Here is a 12802-nt window from a genome sequence, read left to right as displayed (position 1 = left end):
AGTGGTTCTGGAACTTGCGGCGACTGGAATTGTGTTTCGTCGACTCTCCTAGGGTTTTTGGATTTTCGGGGTACTTATTGAGCAAATAGGCGGTGTGGGAGGCCATCAAGGCGGGCACAACACACCAGGGTGCGCCTGGGCCCCTAGGCGCGCCCAGGTGGGTGGTTCCCCCCTCGGAGCAGCCCTCTTGTACTTCTTCGACCCATCTTGTGTCTTCTGGTCCAAAAAAAATCTCCAAAAAGTTTCGCTGCATTTGGACTCCGTTTGGTATTGATTTTCTGTGAAGTAAAAAACAAGCAAAAAAGCAACTAGCACTGGGCACTATGTCAATAGGTTAGTCCCACAAAATGATATAAAGTTGCTATAAAATGATTGTAAAGCATCCAAGAATGATAATATAACAGCATTGAACAATAAAAAATTATAGATACCTTGGAGACGTATCAGCATCCCAACCTTAATTCATGCTCGTCCTCTAGTAGGTAAATGATAAAAATAGAATTTTTTATGTGGAATGTTGCCTAACATGTTCATCACATATTCTTTTTCTTTTATAGCATGGACATTTGGACATTTATATGATTCATAGCAATAGTCTAATTTTGACATGGAGATTTCAATTCTCAAACATATCAACAAGCAACCATGTCTTTCAAAATATCAACACTAAAGCAAGTTATCCCTAGCCCATTATGCTCAATCATTGATTCATTCATGAAACACACTTGCATATTAGCTACACCCAATGCTCAAGTACGATCATAGTGCCCCTTAGTTGGTGCTTTATTAGAGAAGATGGAGACTCAAAAATAAAAATTGCATAAGGTAAATAGAAAGGCCCTTCGCAAAGGGAAATAGGGATTTGTAGAGGTGCCAGAGCTCAAAGCAAAAAAAAGATAGACATAAAACATTTTGGGTGGCATGCTTTTCCTGTCAACGAAAACGATCGAATAGTTCCCAATACTTTCCATGCTAGATATATCATAGGCGGTTCCCAAACAGAAAATAAAGTTATTCCTTTTTCCACCATACTTTCACATTCCACGGCTAGCCGTATCCGCGGGTGCCATCCATACCAACACTTTCCAAGGAATTTATTATTTGAGAACATAAAGTAAATTCATTTTTTTCATGTCAGGACTGGGCATCCCAAATACCTTTGTCGTACTCTCGTGCAATGACAAGTGAATAAACACTCATCTAGAGAATAATGCATATAGCATGGAAACATATCAGCCAGCCCCTACCGTTTCATGAGCGGTATGAGCACACAAAAAGGAAATTTATTTTGAAAATTAGAGATGGCACATACAAATTTGCTTAGAATGGCATAGAAATACCGCACATAGGTAGGTATCGTGGACTCATATGGCAAAAACTGGGTTTAATGATTTTGGATGCACAAGTAGTAATCATACTTAGTACAAGTGAAGGCTAGCAAAAAATTGAGAAGCATCCAACCAAGAAATGAAAAATCTCATAAGAATTTCATTGCGTAACTATTGACTTTTGTGCTTGCATAGGGAATCACAAACCTTAGCACCAATATTCTTACTAAAGCATAATTACTCATCAACATGACTCACATATCACTATCATCATATCTCAAAACTATTATTGAGAATCGAGTTTATTTTGTCCAATGATCTTCATGAAAGTTTTTTTATTATATCCCTCTTGAATATCTATCACTTTGGGACTAATTTCATATGTTGCTTTTGATAGCTCGAACAAATCTAAGTGAAGAACACGAGCATACAAATTTTCTTCTCTCAAAATAATATAAGTGAAGCATGAGAGAATTTATTCAAAAATTTACTAACACTCAAATAAATCTAAGTGAAGCATGAGAGCATTTCTTCAAAAAATAATAAAGCATAGCGTGCTCAAAAAGATATAAGTAAAGCACTAGAGCAATTCCATAGCTCAAAATTTTTAAGTGAAGCATATAGAGCAATTCTAACAAATCATAGCATAATTTTCGCTCTCTCAAATAGGTGTGTCCAGCAAGGATAGATGACACAAACTAAAAAGTAAAAAAATCAAGACTCATATAATTCAAGACGCTCCAAGCAAAACTCATGCTACGTGATGAATAAAAATATAGCTCCAAGTAAAATACCGATGGTCGTTAGAAGAAAGAGGGGATGCCACTCGGGTATCCCCAAGCTTAGTTGCTTGTTCCTCTTTGGATAATAACTTGGGGTGTCGTGGGAATCCCCAAGCTTAGGCTCTTCTTACTCCTTATTCATTCATCCATCGTGATCTCACCCAAAACATGAAAACTTAAATCACACAAAACTCAACAATACCTTTGTGAGATCCATTAGTATAACAAAGCAAATCACTACTCTAAGTACTATTCAAACCCATTCATATTTTATTTTTGCAATATATCTACTGTATTCCAACTTTACCATGGCTTTTACCCTCCAATACAAACCATAGATTCATCAAAATAAGCACGCAATGCAAAGAAAACACAATCTGTCTAAAACAAAACAATCTGTAGTAATCTAAAAACTTTGAATACTTTTGTAACTCTAAAAATCCTGAAAAATTAGGACAACATGGGTAACTTGTATATCACTCTTCTGTACAAAAGTCATGATTTTATCGCGCTTTTATGATTTTTAATAATTCTGTGGCTCGCGCACAAAATTTCTATTTTTTCAACAAGATCAAATCAACTATCACCCAACATGATCCCAAAGGCTTTGGTTGGCCCAAACACTAATTAAAACACTACAAAAACAATCATAACAGTAGCATAATTGTGCAAACACCTAAGAACAGAAAGAAAAATACAAAAATAAAATTTTATTGATTGGTTGCCTCCCAACAAGCGATGTCGTTTTATGCCCCTAGTTAGGCATAATGCATAGATCTAGGTGTTGTCATCTTTAGTTCTAGTTCCATAGGATGCCCTCATGATTGATTCATATGGTGGCTTGATTCTTGTTCTAGGGAAGTGTTCCATTCCCTTTCTTAGTGGAAACTGAAATTTAATATTGCCTTCTTCATATCAATCATGGCACCAATGGTATGTAAAAACGGTCTACCAAGTATAATGGGACAAGACGGATTGCAATCAATATCAAGAACAATAAAATCTATGGGCACATAATTCCTTTGAAAGAATAAGAACATCATTAATTCTTTCCATAAGATTTTTAATAGTAGAATACACTAAGTGCAAATTTAAAGAACACTCTTAAACATTCGTAAGACCAAGCACATCACATAAAGATTCCAGAATTGTGGAAACACTAGCACCCAAATCACATAAAGCAAAACACTGATAATTTTTGATCTTGACTTTAATGGTGGGTTCCCATTCATCATGTAATTTTTTAGGAATTGAGATCTCTGATTCCAACTTTTCTTCCAAAGCTTTCATCATGGCATCTATGATATGTTTAGTAAAAGCTTTGTTTTGTTCATAAGCACGGGGTGATTTATCATGGATTGCAACAAAGAAATAAAATCAATCAAAGAAAAATTATAATAATTAAATTGTTTTTAATCCAAAAGAGTGGGCACATCACTAATTAAAGTTTTGACCTCTCGAAACCCAATTTTACCAATTTTCTCAACAAGATTTTCCCTCCGAATTATCGGGACGCCTTCCAGCTAAAGTTGACTCTTTTTTAGTCCCTTTATCATCAATATTAATTTTACTAAACAAGGAACCAATAGAAGAAACACCAATCATTTTAAGATCTTCATCATTTTTATGAAAGCAATCACTAGAAAACGCTTTTTCTAAAAATTCTCTTTCAGCTCTAAGCATAGCGGTTCTTTTCTTACTTTCATCCATAGAAACATATAAAGCTTTAATTGATTCCTCAACCTAAGGCACAAAAAATTTCAACTTGAGATTTTCTACATCATGAGAAAATCTATCAATGCTTCTAGACATATCATCAATATTATTCAACTTTTCTATTACCGTATTATTATTATTATTATTATTATTATTATTATAAAAAGGATAGGAATTACCAGAATTATTAGAGGAATTTCCTAGAAAAGGCCTAGGATTTAAATTACCTCTATAAGCATTGTTATTGAAATTGTTTCGCGAGACAAAATTCACATCTACGGGATCACTATTTTTCTCAATCAAAGTAGACAAAGGCACATCATTAAGATCAATAGGAGCACTTTTATTAGCAACCAATTTCATAAGAGCATCATCTTTTTCAGTCAACGTACTAATTTCTTCAACCAAATTAACCTTTTTACTAGTAGGTGCTCTTTCGGTATGGAATTGTGACTAATTTGCCATAGTATTATCAAGTAATTTAGTAGCTTCACCCAAATTAATTTCCACAAAAGTACCACCCCCGGCGGAATCTAAAATATTTCTAGAGACAAAATTCAATCCTGCATAAATTTTTTGTATGATCATCCAAAGATTTAAACCATGAGTGGGATAATTTCTTAGCATCAATTTCATTCTTTTCCAACATTGCGCAACATGTTCATGCTCGGGTTGCTTAAAATTCATGATTTGTATCCTAAGGGAAATAATTTTTGCGGGCGGAAAATACTTAGTAATAAAAGCATCTTTGCACTTATCCCAGAAATTCCTTTTAATGTTGCTTGAACTACGTCGGTATTTCCCCAAAGAGGAAGGGATAACACAGCTACGGTAGGTATTTCCCTCAGTCATGAAACCAAGGTTATCGAACCAGTACGAGAACGAACCAACACTATGTAAACGGTACCTGCACACAAAGAACAAATACTTGCAACCGACGCGTAAGAGGGGTTGTCAATCCCTCCTGGATAAAAGATAGATAAATTTGTAGTAGATTGGATAAATAGATCTCTCGATAAAACAAAATAAAATAAATAAACAAAAAGTGCATAAGGTATTTTTGGGTTTTGGAATAATAGATTTGAAAATAAAAGCGAATAAAAATAGGTGTCGAAGGCAAATATGATAAAGAATAGACTCGAGGGTTGTAGATTTCACTAGTGGCTTCTCTCGAGAAAAATAGCATACGGTGGGTATTACTGTTGGGCAATTGATAGAAATTCAAATAATTATGCCGATATCCAGGCAATGATCATTATATAGGCATCACGTACAAGATTAGTAGACCGACTCCTACCTGCATCTACTACTATTACTCCACACATCGACCGCTATCCAGCATGCATCTAGTGTATTAAGTTCATGGAGAAACGGAGTAATGCAAGATGACATGATGTAGACAAGATCTATTCATGTAGGAATAGACCCCATGTTGTTATCCTTAATAGCAACGATACATACATGTCATGTCCCCTTCTATCACTAGGATTGAGCACCGTAAGATCGAAACCATGACAAAGCACCTCTTCCAATGGCAAGAAAAATTGATCTAGTCGGCCTAACTAAACAAAAGATTTGAAGAAGAAATATGAGGTTATAAGTAATCATGCATATAAGAGATCAAAAGAAGAATCAAATAACTTTCATGGATAAAATAGATCTGATCATAAACTCTAAGTTCAACGGATCCCAGCAAACACACCGCAAAAAGAGTTACATCAAATAGATCTCCAAGAGAACATTGTATTGAGAATCAAAAGATAGAGAGGAAGCCGTCGAGCTACTAACTACGGACCTGAAGGTCTACAATGAACTACTCACGCATCATCGGAGAGGCACCAATGAGGATGATGAACCCATCCGTGATGGTGTCTACATTGGATCTGGTGGTTCTGGAACTTGCGGTGGCTGGAATTGTGTTTCGTCGACTCTCCTAGAGTTTTTGGATTTTCTGGTATTTATAGAGAAAAGAGGTGGTGCGGAGGCCACCGAGATGGGCACAACCCACTAGGGCGCGCCTAGGCCCCCAGGCTCGTCCAGGTGGGTTGTGCCCCCCTCAAGGCACCCCTCTAGTACTTCTTTGGCCCATCATGTGTCTTCTGGTCTAGAAAAAATCTCCGAAAAGTTTCCATGCGTTTGGACTCCGTTTGGTATTGATTTTCTACGAAGTAAAAAACAAGCAAAAACAGCAACTGGCACTGGGCACTATGTCAATAGGTTAGTCCCAAAAAATGATATAAAGTTGCTATAAAATGATTGTAAAACATCCAAGAATGATAATATAACAACATGGAACAATTAAAAATTGTACATACGTTGGAGACATATCAAGGACGGCGTGAGTGGGAGAGGAAGAGTCCGAGGGGACGCGGGGTGGCATCCTTATCCCTCCGCGATGGGGACGATGAGGTAGTCTGGCGGGGCTGGACAGGCACGGGCGTGTGCTCGGTCGGCTCCCCTTGTAGCAAGGTAGGAAGCAACCGAGGTGATGTGGGATGAGCCAGCTGGGCCATCCACTATGGATTAGAGCCCAGTCTGCCTTGCTCTTTTACTTTACTTTTTATTTCTTTTTTAATTTTCCAGTTTTCGTTTCTGTTTTGACTTAATTTTTAATAGCATTTTAGTTTTATAAAATATGAAACTTGGACCAATAATTATAATTCAATATTAGACACTCCCACAAAAAGTTTGAGAGCTATTTAAATTAGTTTGGATTTTTCATAAATTGGAAAAGCATTTAAAACATTGTTTTGGCTCCTGTTCTAAATGTTTTAGGGAATTTAAATACTTTTTATAATGTCGGTTTCTCCGTGAAAATTACTCAGTGATTATTTGCAATATTATGAACATTTTTGTCCTAATGTTTAGTGAAATAATTTTTGGACTTTATATTTTAAATTTGAAATCGAATTCAGTGGTGGAATTTGAAAAGAGAGTTGAATCAAAGTGATCAAGCACTGTTTAGCAAAGTGTCTTAGCATAATCAGAGAGGGTTACTGTAGCTTATTACATAGGGGTGTTACACTTCCCTTCTCATCTTAGTTGCAACCATCATCTTATAAGTTGATTTGACAGAAAAGTTACCACTTTTTCAAAATTCCACACCTAACTATCAACAATGCCCCTTGTACATAATGGTATGCTAATTATGGCTGGCACATCAAATGGTAGAAAAACCTTGGTGATTTTGTCATTGTCCCATCTAGCTGAAGTGTAATCAATGAGTTCAGAGACATATACAGGAGGATTGTCCGACCGACATCCAAATGGGCGCATCATCACATCCCTTGGTATCCAATTGTCTCTTCATATATTAGTTGAAGCTCCATTACCAATTCTCCTAATCAATCCTTGTATTAGGACATCACGTCCCTCCACAATAGCTCTCCATATCTGGCTAGGCTGGTTCCCCAGTTCTGCATCTGGAATGGAACCAGCGGGAAAGTAGACAACCTTAAAATTCTTGCGCTAAGTGATTCTGGTGTTTGAAATATGCACCACACCTGCTTCGCTAATAAAGACAAATTGAATAGTTCAAAATCCTTGAAGCCCAAACCCACTGTATACTTGGGTTGTGCCAAAGTATCCCAGGAATGCCAACTAGGTTTATGATGTCCCTCTTTACTACTCCACCAAATTTTCTAGATTAACATATTCAGCTGCTCACATAAACCTCTAGGCAGCTTGAAACATGACACGGCACTGCTTGTGCAACATGACTTCCTTCCCGGCCGAGGACATAGTTTTCTCAATCCAGCCTTGGATTTTTCTCCATAGATAATCCTTTAAATACTTCAAGGCACCGTTCTTCGATGAGCCCACATCAGATGGCATACCTAGGTATTTCTCATTCAAGCTTTCATTTGGAACATGCAAAAACATTTTTACTTCCTCCTCTCACATTTTCTGGGCATAACTTAGCAAAGAATACAGAAGATTTATCATAACTTTATGCGCTGGCCAGATGCCCGACAAAAAGTGGTTACCAACTAGTTTACCTCATTTGCCCCGTCTCTGCTAATGTGCTCGGCCCATCGCACACGTCATTGGCCCTTGTGCGATATGGGCTTCGTCACACACAACTGGCATGCCACAACCTCTGTGTGCTTATAGTTTAACTGCACATGTCTGATCCGTGTGGGCATTGTGTGGTGTGCGCATGCATATGGCCATAGTTTTTTCTTTCTAAAAACTATGTCATGTGCGACGTGTTCTATTTGTAGGGTTTTTTGCGGGTGAAAAACTTGTATTAGTCAATGACAGCAATATTACAATCCGCTAAGGCTAGCTCCACGGCAAAATGAGGGCCAGAACCAAGCTAAAGTCAAAGATCTACCTTCCGTTCTTGCAAAGTTTGCTAGGCTATTGCTAACTTTATTCTGGTTTCGACTAACGTGGGTAATACAACATTTACGAAGAGACATCAAGTGCTTAATCTCCTTTACTATAGAATCATAAATCGATCTGTCAAGGTCACGAGCTTGCATCAACTTCACACCAACAACGGAGTCCATCTCAGTGATAACTGGAGAGTAACAATGCAAGATAGACAAAGAGAAACCTTCCATGCACAGTTGCGGAGCGAGAGAAAAATGATCAGGAGAGCCAAGTGATGTAAAGAAACATGTTTGGGAGGGCCAAACAATGGGGAAAAAAGCTTTTAGCAGCAAATGATCACTAAGTATGCACTGTTCATAAATAAATTATCAGCAAATAACTCATGTTAGGGAGGACGAGGGCCCCTGCTGGTCCCCCTGTCTCCGCCACTGTCCATGCATGCACATAGTTCCGCCTCGAGAGCATCTCGACAAGAGAATTCCAAATCCACACAAAAAGTTTCAGAATTTTTGAACTTATAAATCTTCTGTAGAGAATTATAACTCCAAATAAAATACCAAATTGAAAGTTCCAAACAATTCCTTAAAAATGTTCATGAGTTTTGTTTGAGTCATAATCTCTTGCCAAAAAATAATTACATTAATGAAGGCATTTTGGTTTCATTGAAAAGATTTGGGCTCTGAATCTTGTTAAAAATATCTTATGAGGCTTGGAATTCCCTCAATTCAAGTTTAAAGAAATTTAAACATGATGCATTCATTCTTTGTTAGCCTAGTACTCATTATGTTATGCTACTTATAATCAATAAATATTACACATATACTATAATCAAACCATATGTATTTTCATTTTTATTGTAATATTGTGAATTTAAATATGCATGTTTTATAAAATTAAATTTTTATTGAAATTTATTACGAACCTGTATCAACTATCAACGTGCGGATTTCATACCAAAAAAACCACTGCTCCAAAGGTGCTTTTCATATTAGCAGCGCGTCATCTTTTCCTTAAGAGTATTGAAGGAAATTATACGCGCTAATCTCGAAGCGTATGGCGTGCCTGTTTGATTACAAACCACCCTAGAAGCAAATGGCAACCTATGAATAACACATTCAATGAATGATTGGTACACGTGGATACCTTGGAGGTACCTTCTATTTTGGTACTAGATCGGCAAAACATCTAGGCGAAATTCTTGTGGCTGGGGGTTTAATCTAGCTGCAGGAATCGACGACTCTTCATCAACATCTACTCTATTTTCGATGTGTTGTACCTGGTGAGTTGATCGTTGAGCTGCACCTTCATTGCGTTTCTGGGTGAGATCGTGTATCTTAATTTAAATTTTGGTGTAGCATGTTCCCCTAGAGAATAGATGTTGGTACCTTCTAAGTCTAATTCTCATGTTCTCGGTAATTGTATTCCGTAGAGCTAAAAAACTAAATCTTTTGTGGACTATTTGTTTAGTCTAGTAGACTTGCATTTTTGTCTTGAACTATTGAAACCTTAAATGTTTACCACAACAAAATTCAATTCATTGCCCTGCCACTGTGACACACAAGATTCATGTTCTAGAAGTACTTTATGGATGAACAACGTTTTCCAACTGCGTGTGATTGCCCTCATCACACATGGTTTTGAGTACGTCGGTGATTAGAGTCTTAAAAGACAAGCTATGTACAAGTGGTTCCTTTAGAAAGTACATTTTAAATCCCCATTGTGATTTGAACTCCGAACTATCAAAAAATATGCAATAAACGAAGAAACTAATATTTTTGTTGAATCGAGTCCAAATGCTCAATCATATATGACTAAATAGGCTATTACCACTAAACTATTTCTCTCAATATGCAAACTTGCCATCTCAACATGCAACCATGCATGAAAAAAAAGCCAACCTCAACACACAACATTGGGTTACATAAACAATAATAAAAACCATATGTATTTTTATTTTAGTTGTAATATTTATAATTTAAATATGCATGTTCCATAAAACTATTTTTTTTTTTGAAAATATCACAACCAATCCCTGTATGAACCATCAACATGCAGATTCCGCAAAAAAAGCTATCAACGTGCGGGGTACTGTCTAGTTTATTCTATTGATTACGTACCCCGCACAATTAATAATTAAGAAAAAACAGATAAAAACCGAGATTACAACTGCCTATATACCTAGCAGTAGTTTGTGAAATGCACATACATGTCACAAACTACTGCTCCAAATGTGCATTTCAGTGTAGTCGCGCGAGACGTCATCTTTCCTTAAGATAAGAGTACTGAAAGGGAATCAGATGCCCTAACATCAAAGCGTAGGACGTGCGTGTGTGACTTGAAACCGCCCTAGATCTACACGACTAGCTAGGCACACATTTCCCTACTAAATAGTGCCGGTTTCCTGTTATATGCATGCCACAAGTAGTGCAAGTAAGTTCAAAAATATGAAGGCTGTCAGCTTTTCTTTTCGGCGTATATGATGGTGTACACAAAAGGCCGGCCTTTTCGGGTTCAGAGGCTTCAGAAAGACAAAATCATGCACCGCCCCTGCCTCCTGCGCACGTACAAGTACGACCACAACACACGCTTGTGTATGTGCCCCATTTTATCCATGTTTTAGGCCCATCGATCGATGGTTTTGCTGCATATGTATACGTGACAAAAGAATGGCTCCAAGAGGGTGTGGACAAGCACGTAAGTCCTCGACGGATCTACCGCTTGCGGCGCCGGACCCAGGCATGCATGCATGCAGCATGCGGGCTCTGTATAGCGATAAAACGCCAGGCTGATGCTTTTTAACTTGTTGGCTCGGTTTCGGTTGCAAAGCTTGCAGAGGCAGACGCCGAAGTTGCTTTTGAATGTCTCCTCCGACGAGGCTCCTCTTGCCTCTCTCTACTGTGTCCTGGACTTGTTGACACAAGTCATATGGCACTGCACCTGCACGCGCTGCAGGCTGCAGTCATAGATAGGCAGTGTTGCAGCACCGTAGTCCTTCTTTCTCTCGGTATGCTCGCCATGCAATGCAACGCGAGCATTGTCACCGGAAAGAAAAAGAAAAGTGGATTCGGAGAGAGAGAGAGAGAGACAGGGCTCTGAAACCCTGGAAGGACCATCCAGTCACGGGAGGAGAAAGGGGGCCGGCCTTTCTTAACCCCTTTCCATCTCATCATTTCTGCAAAGTACTATCGGTACAACATCATCAATCAGCGCCTTTAACTGCATGGTGCATGGTTCAAGTCGAAACAAAACTTGGGGCAGAATGCGTACGTACGTGGTACGTGAGAGCAGCTGTAGCGACCACCGGCAGAATCATGGACACTGACTGGCCCCGAACAGCGAGTGCTCACAAGGCAACAGGGGAAGACGCCGACGGTGGGGGCAGCCTGGCCGCGGTACGTCGGGTGTCGGAGGAGTCCACAGCAACAACCCGAGGGCGAGAAGGACGTCCCATCCTCTGCCTTCATGTGCGTCCCTGAATGCGTGCATGCATGCATGGATGCGACCCTATCGCGCGCGTGTACATGCAATTAAGCTCTTCTTCTAGTACTAACCAGCAAGGGCTGTTAATGCACCTTGTCCTGATCGCTCGTACACGTGATCAGCTTGGTCCAGAGCCCCGACCGAGTTAGTTATTGCGTCGCATGCATGCCGAGTCCTAAGTGTAATCATGATGAAATCTTAAGCACCGTCTTCATCTTGAACGCGCATGCATGATTGCAAGAATATAGAGCATGCTTGGATACGTTTTAGTCCCATAACTAAAAGTAGTGGGACTAGAACTTGCTAGTCTCACCCATGCTTGGATCCAAATACTAAAGAGACTAAAATCTAGTTATTGAGCATTTATTATCCTCCAAACCCTCCAATCCAGAACTAAGGAGAGGAATTAAATGAGGAGAGAGAGAGCTAATACATATTTTAGTAGGTTTTCCATGACTAAAAGATTTTAGCCTCAAGACTAGTCCTAGCCTCTCTTTAGTCAAGGGTGCTTGGAACTTTAGCCTCTAAAAGAGACTATTTTTAGTCAGACTAAAAATAGTCCCTTGTATCCAAGTCCCTCTCGACGGCGAGTCGGCCATCGAGCATATAAATCCAGAGAACTCGCATGCCTCCCGACCAAACGGTAAACAGTCCGTGCACATTCATTTCACGGGCCCTTACAGACTTAATTACAGAGTTACACCGCTCATCTCCGATTGTACCGGCATGCACGCCCAAATCTGGGCGCATCGCGGCCGGCAGTCCGGCACTGCTGCATGCCCCCCGCGGCACTGTGGCCCAAGTACGCGCGCGCCCGAGCTCCTCCGGCCGACCAGACGGGACAATAATCAATCAGGGCGAGCGCGCGCGGGCGACGGGGCGCGCCCGTGGTGGCGCCCTAGCACGTAGTACATGTACTCTCCGCTGTCCGAGCTAAGCGTAAGCGACAGTACCGCCCGAGGAGGCTAGGGAACTGTTCCGCGACCCGTCAGGTGCGGCACCCTCGGCCATCCTTGGCTTGGGCCCTATCGTACGCGGCCGCGCTAGCTAGTCACCACGAGTTTTTACACTGGTGGTAGTACGTAACATACGGGTGTGTCACGTACGTGCGATGATGGTCCTGGCAAGGCGGGCGGGGCGTCGCTAGGGGACAGCCAT

This window comes from Triticum aestivum, chromosome 2A (assembly GCF_018294505.1).
Source record: "Triticum aestivum cultivar Chinese Spring chromosome 2A, IWGSC CS RefSeq v2.1, whole genome shotgun sequence".
Lineage (NCBI taxonomy): Eukaryota > Viridiplantae > Streptophyta > Magnoliopsida > Poales > Poaceae > Triticum > Triticum aestivum.
This window is presented reverse-complemented; position numbering follows the sequence as displayed.